General features: G+C 48.4%; 1 long non-coding RNA gene across 1 annotated transcript; it reads left to right on the forward strand.

Annotated features, from left to right (window-relative positions):
- Positions 1-7,062: 7,062 nt before the first annotated feature.
- LOC103706816 (uncharacterized) lies at positions 7,063-8,159 on the forward strand. The gene is made up of 2 exons (XR_604034.5): positions 7,063-7,185; positions 7,717-8,159. It is a non-coding gene; the product is annotated as an uncharacterized LOC103706816 (long non-coding RNA).
- Positions 8,160-10,864: the final 2,705 nt, after the last annotated feature.

The following is a 10,864-nucleotide window of genomic DNA, read 5'->3' on the forward strand; positions in this document are numbered from 1 at the left end:
CGACTTCGGGACGCCTCATCCAAGCACTCGACCTCGGCCTGATCTCCCTCGGGAGCCTAACTTTGGAAGCCCGCCTTACCGTCCACCTACTGCAGTCACATCCTTCCGCAGTTCGACCAGGGGACATGTCCTGCTACCACCATCAACAATTAATGCGCATGGCCTCTTCTGATCTCCGGTTCACTCAACAATTAATACCATCTACGGATCTCAAGCCCTTCACGGCAAATAGCTGACTCACTCGGCCACGTCCGATTAGCCACGACGACTCACTGGCTCCGGCCTGATCTCCTACAGCAACGCAATAATTCACACGATCGTGCATTAATTCGGGCGACGTGCTCAATCATGGCGGTAACCCGCTCGCCCCGCTACATCACAGGTACACCTGTATCCCTCTATAAAAGAAAAACTCCTCCTCCTTAGAGGGGGTTGGACTCAAAAAACTTCGGAGAGGACTCTCTCTCTCTCTCCGTCCTTCTACATATTAGCCCCCTCTGACTTAAGCATCGGAGGGCCGGCGCCGGAAACCCCAGCCACCGGCTTTTTGCAGGCCTTCCGGAGGATGCCGCTCGCCGACGGACCGCCACCTCACATCTCACGCCGGAGCTCCTCCTTCTCAGCCAACAGCCGCCCCCGGGTCCAAATTCCGGCAATAGTTGGCGCTAGAGGAAGGGCCCGAGTTGTGGCCATGAAGTTGAGAAGTAAAGGAGCCTCCAATGCTTCCCGGCGTCTCCCACCAAGTTCTGGACACTCTGTCCAGAACTCGCCATCTCCGGCTGACCCAGTTCCCTAAGTCCAGTTGGAACAGTTTAATATCCTGGTGCAGCAGGTTTAAGCCTTGGCCGCAACTGTCCAAGGCCTGCAACGGGAGGAAGCCCCACCTATGCCGCCTCTACAGGCCTAGGTCCAACCAGTGCTTCCTCCAAACGGACCGATGCTCCAAGGCCAAAATCCTCATGGCTCCTCGAGGGCCAATAATGAAGAGCGAGCGTCTCCCCGGAGAGAATTGCCGGGAGGAGCATAAACAGGAGGCCGCAGCTCTCGGAAGCTGAGTCAGCCTCGGACCGACATGAGCCGGAGCAGACCACAATGGCAATCTCCAGGAGGAGCGAGACCGAGCAGGCCTCAAAGAAGCAGAAGAAACGTCGAGAGGAGCGCGGCCGCCAGAGAAGCCGATCTTCCAGCCGAGATAAGAACCTACCTCGGCTAAGGAGTCCACCTCGACAGCGGGCACAACTTCGACCGAGGTCTCCACCTCGGCCGAGATCTCCATCACGGCCACGAATGCCCCAGGGATGTACGAGAACTACACTCCCATCAACGCACCCCGGATCGAGATCCTGATGGAGATAGAAGATCGGGATTTCTTCCAACCTCCACCCCCGATGCGGGACATAGGAGCCCGGCGCAACCCCAGGAAGTATTGCCGCTTCCACCGGGACCACGGCCACGACACGGAGGAGTGCTTCCAACTCCGAGATGAAATCAAGGCGCTCATCCGCCGTGGAGTCCTCAACCGGTTTGTGCGGAACCAGCTCGAAGAAAGAAGGCCAATAGAAAATGCCACACCACCTGAAAATCCAAATGACAACAGGCCTATAGCCGGCACCATCAACACTATTGGAGGAGGGAGCTCGGCTGAAGATCCAACCGGGAGGAGGACCCACCCCCCCGAAGCGCCCGCGCACCTCTGAAGCTATCTCATTCTCGGACAAGAACTTGGAAAGAGTTGAAACTCCTCATGATGACGCTGTGGTCATCTCCATGATTGTAAACAAATATGATGTAAAATGCGTCCTAGTTGATAATGGAAGTTCGGCAAATATTGTGTACTACGATGCCTATCAAAAAATGGGGATGACGGAAAGCCAGCTTCGGAGAATGAATGCTCCATTGGTCGGATTCACCGGGGATTCGGTCCCGGTTGAGGGTGAGGTCGGCCTTCTTGTCACGGTCGGGCTCGCTCCCCGAGAAAGCACTGTGAAGATGGATTTCCTCGTGGTCCGTCTGCCCTCGGCTTACAACGCCATTCTTGGACGACCAGGGCTTAATGCCCTCCGGGCTGTGGTCTCGACTTATCACCTGCTCATGCGGTTCCCCACCGACCAAGGAGTTGGTGAAGTTCGTGGGGACCAGTCAATAGCTAAGCGGTGCTACATGGCAACCCACAAAACAAAGCAACCGGCTAAAGCGCAAGCCAAGAAGAGCAAACAGCCGAGACGCCAACCCAAGTATCGGATCAGGCGCTGCCCATCGAAATCTTGGAGGTGCGGGACAACCTCTGGAAAGAGCGGGTAGAGCCTGGTGAGCTTCTTACCCAGATTTCTTTACAAGAAAATTGTCCAGAGCTAACTGTGCAGGTCGGCTCCGGCCTGAGCTCCCTCGAAAGGGACCGCCTAATCAAGTTCCTTCGGTCCAACATGGACGTCTTCATCTGGTCGCCCGCCGACATGCCGGAAATCGACCCTGAGGTCATGGTTCACCGACTCCAGGTGAAGCTGACCTGCCGGCCCGTGCGGCAGAAGAAACGGGGCTCCGCCCCGGAACGACAACAAGCAGCGGCCGAGGAAGTGGACAAACTTCTCGAGGCCGGCTTCATCCGGGAGGTCTCCTATCCAGACTGGCTCGCCAACGTGGTCCTCGTGAAAAAATCCAACGGGAAGTGGCGCATGTGCGTCGACTACACCGACTTGAACAAAGCCTGCCCAAAGGACAGCTTTCCACTTCCCAGCATCGACCAGCTTGTCGATTTCACCTCGGGGCACCAGTTGCTGACCTTCATGGACGCCTTCTCGAAATATAATCAAATCCGAATGGCGCCAGAAGACGAGGATAAGACAGCCTTCATCACCGACAAGGGCCTCTATTGCTATAAAGTGATGTCGTTCGGGTTGAAGAATGCCGGAGCAACATATCAAAGGTCGGTCAGCAAAATCTTTAAAAACCAAAAAGGCCGAAACATGGAGGTCTATGTAGACGACATGCTGGTAAAAAGCCGAACAGCGGAGGACCATGTGGCTGACCTCAACGAGACATTCTCCACACTTAGGAAGTATCGGATGAAGCTCAACCCTATTAAGTGCGCCTTCGGAGTCACCTCGGGCAAGTTCCTTGGGTTCGTGGTAACCCAACGGGGAATCGAAGCAAACCTTGAGAAGATCCGAGCGCTGCAGAAGATGGTGCCGCCAAAGACGGTTAAGGAGGTACAGCGGCTCACCGGACGGGTCGCAGCTCTAGGAAGATTTGTCTCCAGGTTAGCCGAGAGGTGCCTCCCATTCTTCAAAATTCTCAAGCGACCGAAAGACTTCTTATGGTCGGAGGAATGCCAGCAAGCTTTTGAAGAGCTTAGGCACCTTCTTGCTTATCTGCCACTACTCACCAAATCCCAGCAGGGTGAGCTCCTCTATTTGTACCTGGCCGTCTCCCCGGTTGCGGTAAGCTCAGTTCTGGTCCGAGAAGAGAACAAGCTCCAAAGACCAGTGTACTATACTAGCCGAGTCCTGAGGGATGCTGAGACGAGATATTCCAAACTAGAGAAAACAATCTTTGCTCTGGTCATCTCGGCTCGGAGGCTCCGGTCCTATTTTCAGGCCCACACTGTGGCCACACTGACCGACCAGCCTATGAAGCAAATTCTGCAACGGTCGGATCGCGCCGGGAGGATCGCGAAGTGGGCAGTCGAGCTCGGGTAGTTCGACCTTGAATATCGTCCGAGGCCAGCAATCAAAGCCTAGGCGCTCGCTAACTTCATTGTGGAGTGCACCTTGCCGGATGATTCTTTGCTCGCACCCACACCAGCGGAGGAGACCCCGAGGCAACCATGGACTTTATATGTGGACGGCTCCTCGACCTCGGGAGTAGCGGAGCAGGCCTCATTCTCATTAGCCCGGACGTGGTGGTCGCAGAGCAGGCTATACGCCTCGAGTTCCCTGCCTCGAACAATGTGGCAGCATACGAGGCGCTCATCGCTGGGCTCAAACTGGCGAAGGAGCCGAAAGTGGAGGAGCTAAAGGTTTTCAGTGACTCCCAGCTGGTCGTGAGCCAGATTTTGGAAGATTTTGAAGCTAAATAGCTATCGATGCAGAAGTATCTCCAAAAGGTACGGAACTTCATATCTACCCTGGGCTCCTTTAACATCCAACATATTTCCAAAACGGAGAACCTAAGGGCGGATCAGTTGTCGAAGCTAGCGACTTTCCGCACGAGCGAGCTCCCGAAGACGACGGTACTCGAATACTTCCAAATGCCCAGCACTGAAGAGCTCGAGCCAGCCCTTTACATCGAGGTCGAGCCGAGCTGGATGGATGAACTCATCAACTACCTACATGATGGAATCCTCCCTGACGATGAGCTCGAGGTTTGCCGAATCAGGCGTCAAGCCCCCCGGTACATACTATATGAAAGCAAGCTCTACTGCAGGTCTTTCACCTCGCCCCTCCTTAGATGTCTTCTCCCATCAGAGGCGGATTATGCTACGCGAGAGGCTCATGAAGGGATCTGCGGGAACCATTTGGGAGGCCGGGCACTGGCCCACAAAATCCTACGCCAGGGATACTACTGGCCCACACTTCAAAAAGATGCAACGGACTTCGTCCGAAGGTGCGACCGGTGTCAGCGGAATGCCAACATCCAACGCCGACCTGGGCTCGGGTGGGACCCCACCGGCTTTGGCTGCCCTCTTTCTGAATCGGGTATAGAGAGTCGCGTTGCTGGTCACTATCTTTGGGACGTCTGAAAAGACAAAAAAAGAAAAACCCTGATGTCAGAGAAGAGGAGACGAGAGAAGAGAAGAAGGTATAAAACGAATGAGACAAAAAATGATGACCACCCTTACCCTGGGGGCACGCCGAGCTCGAGCCGACATTGACCAAAGCATCCTCGCTCATGAGTGCATTCAAAAGAATATTTTCCTCGACGCCGTTAAGAGCGTCGAGGAACCTCTGCTCGTTCTCGGAAATTCTGGAGAGCTTGTTGGCGGTCTTGAGCCGGGCCTGCCCCCACCTGGGGTCGAACCCCCATGCAAGCTCAGAGGATAAAAAGAAAAACTTCTCCTTCCACCCATTAATGGATGTAGGAGCGTCTCGGAAGAGCGACCGACCGCCCCGAAGGGCAAGGTAAAGCCACTCTCCGTCTTTCGGATTGGACTTCAGCAAGAAGCACCGCCGGAAGACATTGACCGATGTCGGTATCCCGTGCAAAAGGCAAAGGGACAAAAAACCGACAATAGTCCTCCACGCGTTCGGAGCGAGCTGCGCTGGGATAAGTTGGATAGGTCGCCAGGAGCTCGTTCACAAACCCGTGTAGGGGGAACCGCAGGTCGGCCCAGAGTGTCTCCATGTACACTCCAATCCGACCTGGGGGAGGCCTCGTCACCCGATCCTCCGACCCCACGGGTTCAAGACGGAACCCGCACTGAGGGAAAAACCACTCGTCGGCCATTTCTAACTCCTCCTTACTCAAAGTGGACCCGACTTCGTCCGGACCACGACCCATCCCAGAAAGAAAAAGATAGAAGAAGAAAAGGGAAAAGAAGGCAAAAACCCTCAAAGCAAACGAGGGGGGAGGCACCTACTGAAACCTCCGCCGGAAATGTCGACGATTTGAAGGAGAAAAACTGAGACGATCGCCTGGAAATGCCTTAGAATGCCGCCAGAAGAAACTGGAGAACAGAAGAACAAGGAGAGAAGGAGCAACAATAATGGCGGCCAAATAGAAGCCCTCAGAGTTAGGTTGGAGGTTTATATAGACCCCTCCAATGGCCCGGATCGGCAAGACGGGATCCCGCCTCCCGTCCAGATCGTGCCACATGCCGGCCCCGGGGACCGAAATGGCATATCCAATTCAGACCGACGCTTTGAATACCGAATCGAGGCGGCGTCCCATCGGATCATGGAGCCCCATCCCGAGCCCACGATGCGAGGTCGCTTCGAAAGGCGAAAAGGTGTCGTCCCGTCTTCTCTCATTAAGAATGCCTCAAAGCATGCGGAGCGCCGGAATAATTCAAAACTTCCTAGCCCACAGCGATACGGTAAAGACAGCTACTTCCCGCGTCCGAGCTCGCAAATGGCTCGAACTCGGAAGTCGGGGGTAGTGTTGGGGGAAAAATAAGTTGTCCCGAAATACATGGGCGCATGGCCATCACGTACCTGAGGGCGCCCAACCTTAAGACGAGCAGCCGGACCCGACGTCCGACCAGGCGCTCGACTCCGGGATGCCTCATCCAAGCACTCGACCTCGGCCTGATCTCCCTCGGGAGCCTAACTTCGGAAGCCCGACCTTACCGTCCACCTACTGCGGTCACATCCTTCGGCAATTCGACCAGGGGCCATGCCCTGCTACCACCATCAACAATTAATGTGCATGGCCTCTGCTGATCTCCGGTTCACTCAACAATTAATACCATCTACGGATCTCAAGCCCTTCACGGCAAACAGCTGACTCACTCGGCCACGTCCGATCAGCCACGATGACTCACTGGCTCCAGCCTGATCTCTTACGGCAACGCAATAATTCACCCGATCGTGCATTAATTCGGGCGACGTGCTCAATCATGGCGGTAACCCGCTCGCCCCGCTACATCACAGGTGCACCTGTATCCCTCTAAAAAAGGAAAACCCCTCCTCCTTAGAGGGGGTTGGACTCAAAAAACTTCGGAGAGGACTCTCTCTCTCCCTCCTTCTACACATTAGCCTCCTCTGACTTAAGCATCGGAGGGCCGGCACCGGAAACCCCGGCCATCGGCTTTTTGCAGGCCTCTCGGAGGATGCCGCTCGCCGACGGACCGCCACCTCACATCTCACGCCGGAGCTCCTCCTTCTCAGCCGACGGCTACCCCCGGGTCCAAATTCTAGCAACACTATAGGATCATCAAACTATGTACTGTTTCACAGGTCACGTAGTACCATCAAGTCTTCGATTCAATCCTTTCCAATAGTTTGGATAGAAACAGTCACTGAAAATTTTTACCCTTAGCGTGCTGGCAATTCCAGCCACCCAATTACAAGCCTCTCAAATGCTCCAATTATTGCTGGTAGGTTCCAGGTCACAGTCTCCCCTCCCTCTTTTCCGTCGGTCATTCGCGTTATAAAGAAGGCTACCCCCAACCTGCCCTCCCCGCCAACTACACTCGAAACCTCACATCCAGAATTAGGATCTGGCTTCAATCTAGGAATGGAGCAAAAGGTTGCAAATTCTCCTCCCTTCAGAAGCACTTCTCTATGTAATTTTGAAAGGCTAGCTCATGATGATTTTAACTCATGTCTCTTGTGGATCTCATAATATCATGATCTTTTTCCTAAAGCTCACAGATATATATGTTAATGATAGCATGAAGCTTTGGTGTTCCCTATCATATTTTTATCAGAATAAAACTTAGAGGCGGATTGTTTCATCACTCTTGCATCCTTCCTTTCTTTCTTTCTTGTTTTGATTAACCTGGCTATGTTTAACTTTGATATAAGTTATTGAGCCTCTCTTTATTAGCTTAAGATCACAATTATTGTTAAATTATTTCTAAATATGTCAGTTGAGGAGGAAAGTTTCGACCTTTCCTTTTCTTTCTTTTTTTCGTTCCTTCTTTTTTTTCTTCTTATTCTTTTAATACTCATATTAGCACAACGACATCATCATTTGTATTGCATATTTGTTTTCACATATTCCCAAGCTGAGGTCCTTCATTTTATTTTCACTTTTACTAAATAAATCCTATCACAGGTATGGTACTGTCCACCACCGTGCAAACGACCATGTCCACCACCGTGTCGACCACCGTGTCGACCACAAATTTGTCAGGTTTGGTGCTGGGTGCTCTGCTCTAGGGGGTGCCAAGGAACGTCTTGGTGTGGCACTTGTGGAAGGAACTGCGGATGTGTGTCTGGTAATCCACGAATGACCGATGGTGGAACCTAACACGGAGGATGCTAGTTGATTCTTAAGGAGGATCCATCAACGTCATGTACCGTCGTGTGATCTTGTGTATGCGTGTTTTTCCTTTGCCAAAAAATAATAACAATAATAAGGGTGAAGGATGTTAGATTTATATATGGGAGAATAATGTGGAAATAAATTGTTATTTCAGTGCAATATTTTCTTTTGGATTATTGTGTGAAAGAAATATTTTATGTTTTATAATGTGAAGTTTTTTTCTTAGTATTTAATCCTCTTGTCTTCTAAGAGAGAGGTACCAGCAAATCCTCTGCCCCGGTTGGGTTCAAAGCTGGGTCTTGATTGCATCTTTCGCACGAAAAATGTATTCATCTTCCTTCACACGAATTCACCATTAGATCACCCAATGCACAGATCTCAAAGCACTCCAAACTCCATTATTCATTCATATGCATAGATGTGTAAGCGACCAATGGATAATTCAAAGAAAGATACAACTCTGATCCTTTGAGACTTCAAGTATTAAGCTTGGTCTGTTCTGGACTCAAGTACCGACAGAGTGGATAGGTGGTGGGGTGTCTTTGATCCCATTTATTTTCCTTTTTGAATAAAATAATCGCATGTGGTTTATCTGTCAGCTCCTACGTACTTGATCTCTCAAGATTGTTTGTTAGAAAGTTTTTCTATCCACATTGGACTATTAGTTAACTTGAGGTCAGAAAACTGTCAACCAAAGAGTCCATAAACAATCAGCCAAATCCTCTTCACAAGAGATTGCCATTATGGTCTTTTAACAGATCTATTCTTGACAATATTTTCTATAACACAACTGCATCTACTCCTTAATAAGTTTGTAGCTAAGCAGCAAATCCACTTGTCTTCTGAGTGAGAGGTTGGGTTCAAAGCTGGGCCGCGATTGTATCTTTTGCACCAAAGGAGTATTCATCTTCTTTCTTGGATCATCCAATGCGCAAATCTAAAAAAAATAACAATTAATTAAAGAATAATTATTTTAAAAATAAAATGATTAAAAAATTTAAAGAATTATTGATTAAAAATCCCATTTAAGGACATAAAAGTGATTAAAAAATATTTTTTGATTTGAATGATATCATGTCAGTAAATATCTTGGATTTTACCGATTTATCTTGATCAAGAAAATAGGCCAAGCCTTTTGCGTATATTGTATCCAAAGTTGTCATACAACTCGAGATCTCGATCGAGATAAAAAATCTTGGTTCCGTTTGATATTGATCCAGAATGATCATCAGACTTGATATAGATCAATTTGGATATTGCAAAAAAGATTGGACATGGTTGAGGAGCAAGTCATCGCATCGGAGAGCTACATCGCGTACTAAACTTCCGAAGGCTATAAATTAGCCGTACGACACTAGATTAAGATGATTTTTTTTTTAAATCAGACAGCTTTTCAAGCTCTATAAGATGGAGCCACCTCTTTAAGGGTGCAGTGCAGTGAGCTAATAGTAACAAATTTCATCGTTTAAATTCTAAAATGGACCAATCTAATAATAAGTTTTCCTTTTATGAGAGATTTTGACCGGATGTAACATTCCATATGGAAAAAAATTGGTGGAACAACTAGAGACAAAGTCAATGTAGGAGTCAAGATTTACCTCATTTTGGATTTTAACTTTTTAATACTTATTTTCACTGGTCATGTCGACGAGATCCAGTAGATTTTGAACTTTGTTGGAATGAGTTGAATCTGCCAATTCCATTCAAACTGGGTTACGTCAGGTTCATTCTTGGGTTGTCATTAAATTTTTTGATTCCTTATGATTTATTCTGTGTTTTGTGTTGTAGATTAATAAGATTGAAGTTAAGAGTGGTTTACCTAGGGCATCCAAAGAACAGGAACCAAGACCAATGCCTGCCTCTCGCTACTCCTCCGCTAGTAAATGCTTTGCACCACTTTTAAGTAACCAGTGCCAAATCAGGAGCCTTCACACAAATCCTTATGAAGAACAAGACACTAGCAGCACTACAGGAAAACTCATCTTTTTGGGCGCTTTTTACAACCTTTACCGATGCTAATAAGCGTCGGCTAAACTTCCGGCGATGCTTATCAAAATGTCGCAGAAGCGTCGGCGATACCAGAGTTGCAAAAGTTTTTGTCGACGCTTCGTGAAAGCGTCGGCAAATATTATAAAGCATCGGCGAATACCAAATGGATGCGAACCTCAGGGTTTTCGCCGACGTTTTAAAGCATCGGCAAATCATAACCAAACTTTCACCAATGCTTTAAAGCATCGGCAAATCCCGTTTTTTCCGACACTAAATAAAAGTGTCGGCATACTAACTTTCGCCGACGCTTTAAAGCGTCGGCATAGGCGTGCCGGGCATGTGCCGAGCATACCCCTAACTTTCACCGACGCTTTAAAGCGTCGGCAAATCCATTTTTACCGACGCTTAAAAGCGTCGGAATTTGTATGTTTTTAAAAAAAATAAAAATACAGGTGCATATCATAAAACACACATTATAACAATATGAACCTGTATTACATTACATTGACACAAACATTCAGATCATTCGAAATATTTATATTGTCATATCTGATTAAATTTATATAATAAGTTTAGAATTACAATGTACTTTGAAAAATAAGAAACATATATATATATATATATATAAAACTCCATAAAAAATAGTCTAGAAGGTATCAGGGATGGGATTCAGCTCCATCATCATCATCTCTACGAACATTTGAAGTATCAGGAATCTACAAAAAAAAAAAAGAGAAATCTTAGAAGTTAGGAATAATGTGATACATTAACTCATACATCATAATTGATAATATGTAAAGTATTCAAATATATATAGTTATTTATTTAAGAACGGAGAAATCGCTGTAACAAATATGAAATATTCGCAAGCTGAGACTGCAAATTTTTTTGATTCTGCTTCAGCACTTCAATAGTTGCTTGAAGATGACGAACTTCTGCAGTGTCACTA

Source organism: Phoenix dactylifera, chromosome 7 (genome assembly GCF_051530095.1).
Source record: "Phoenix dactylifera cultivar Ajwa chromosome 7, Ajwa_hap1_PhDact_Kaust_v1.1, whole genome shotgun sequence".
In the NCBI taxonomy this organism is placed as follows: domain Eukaryota; kingdom Viridiplantae; phylum Streptophyta; class Magnoliopsida; order Arecales; family Arecaceae; genus Phoenix; species Phoenix dactylifera.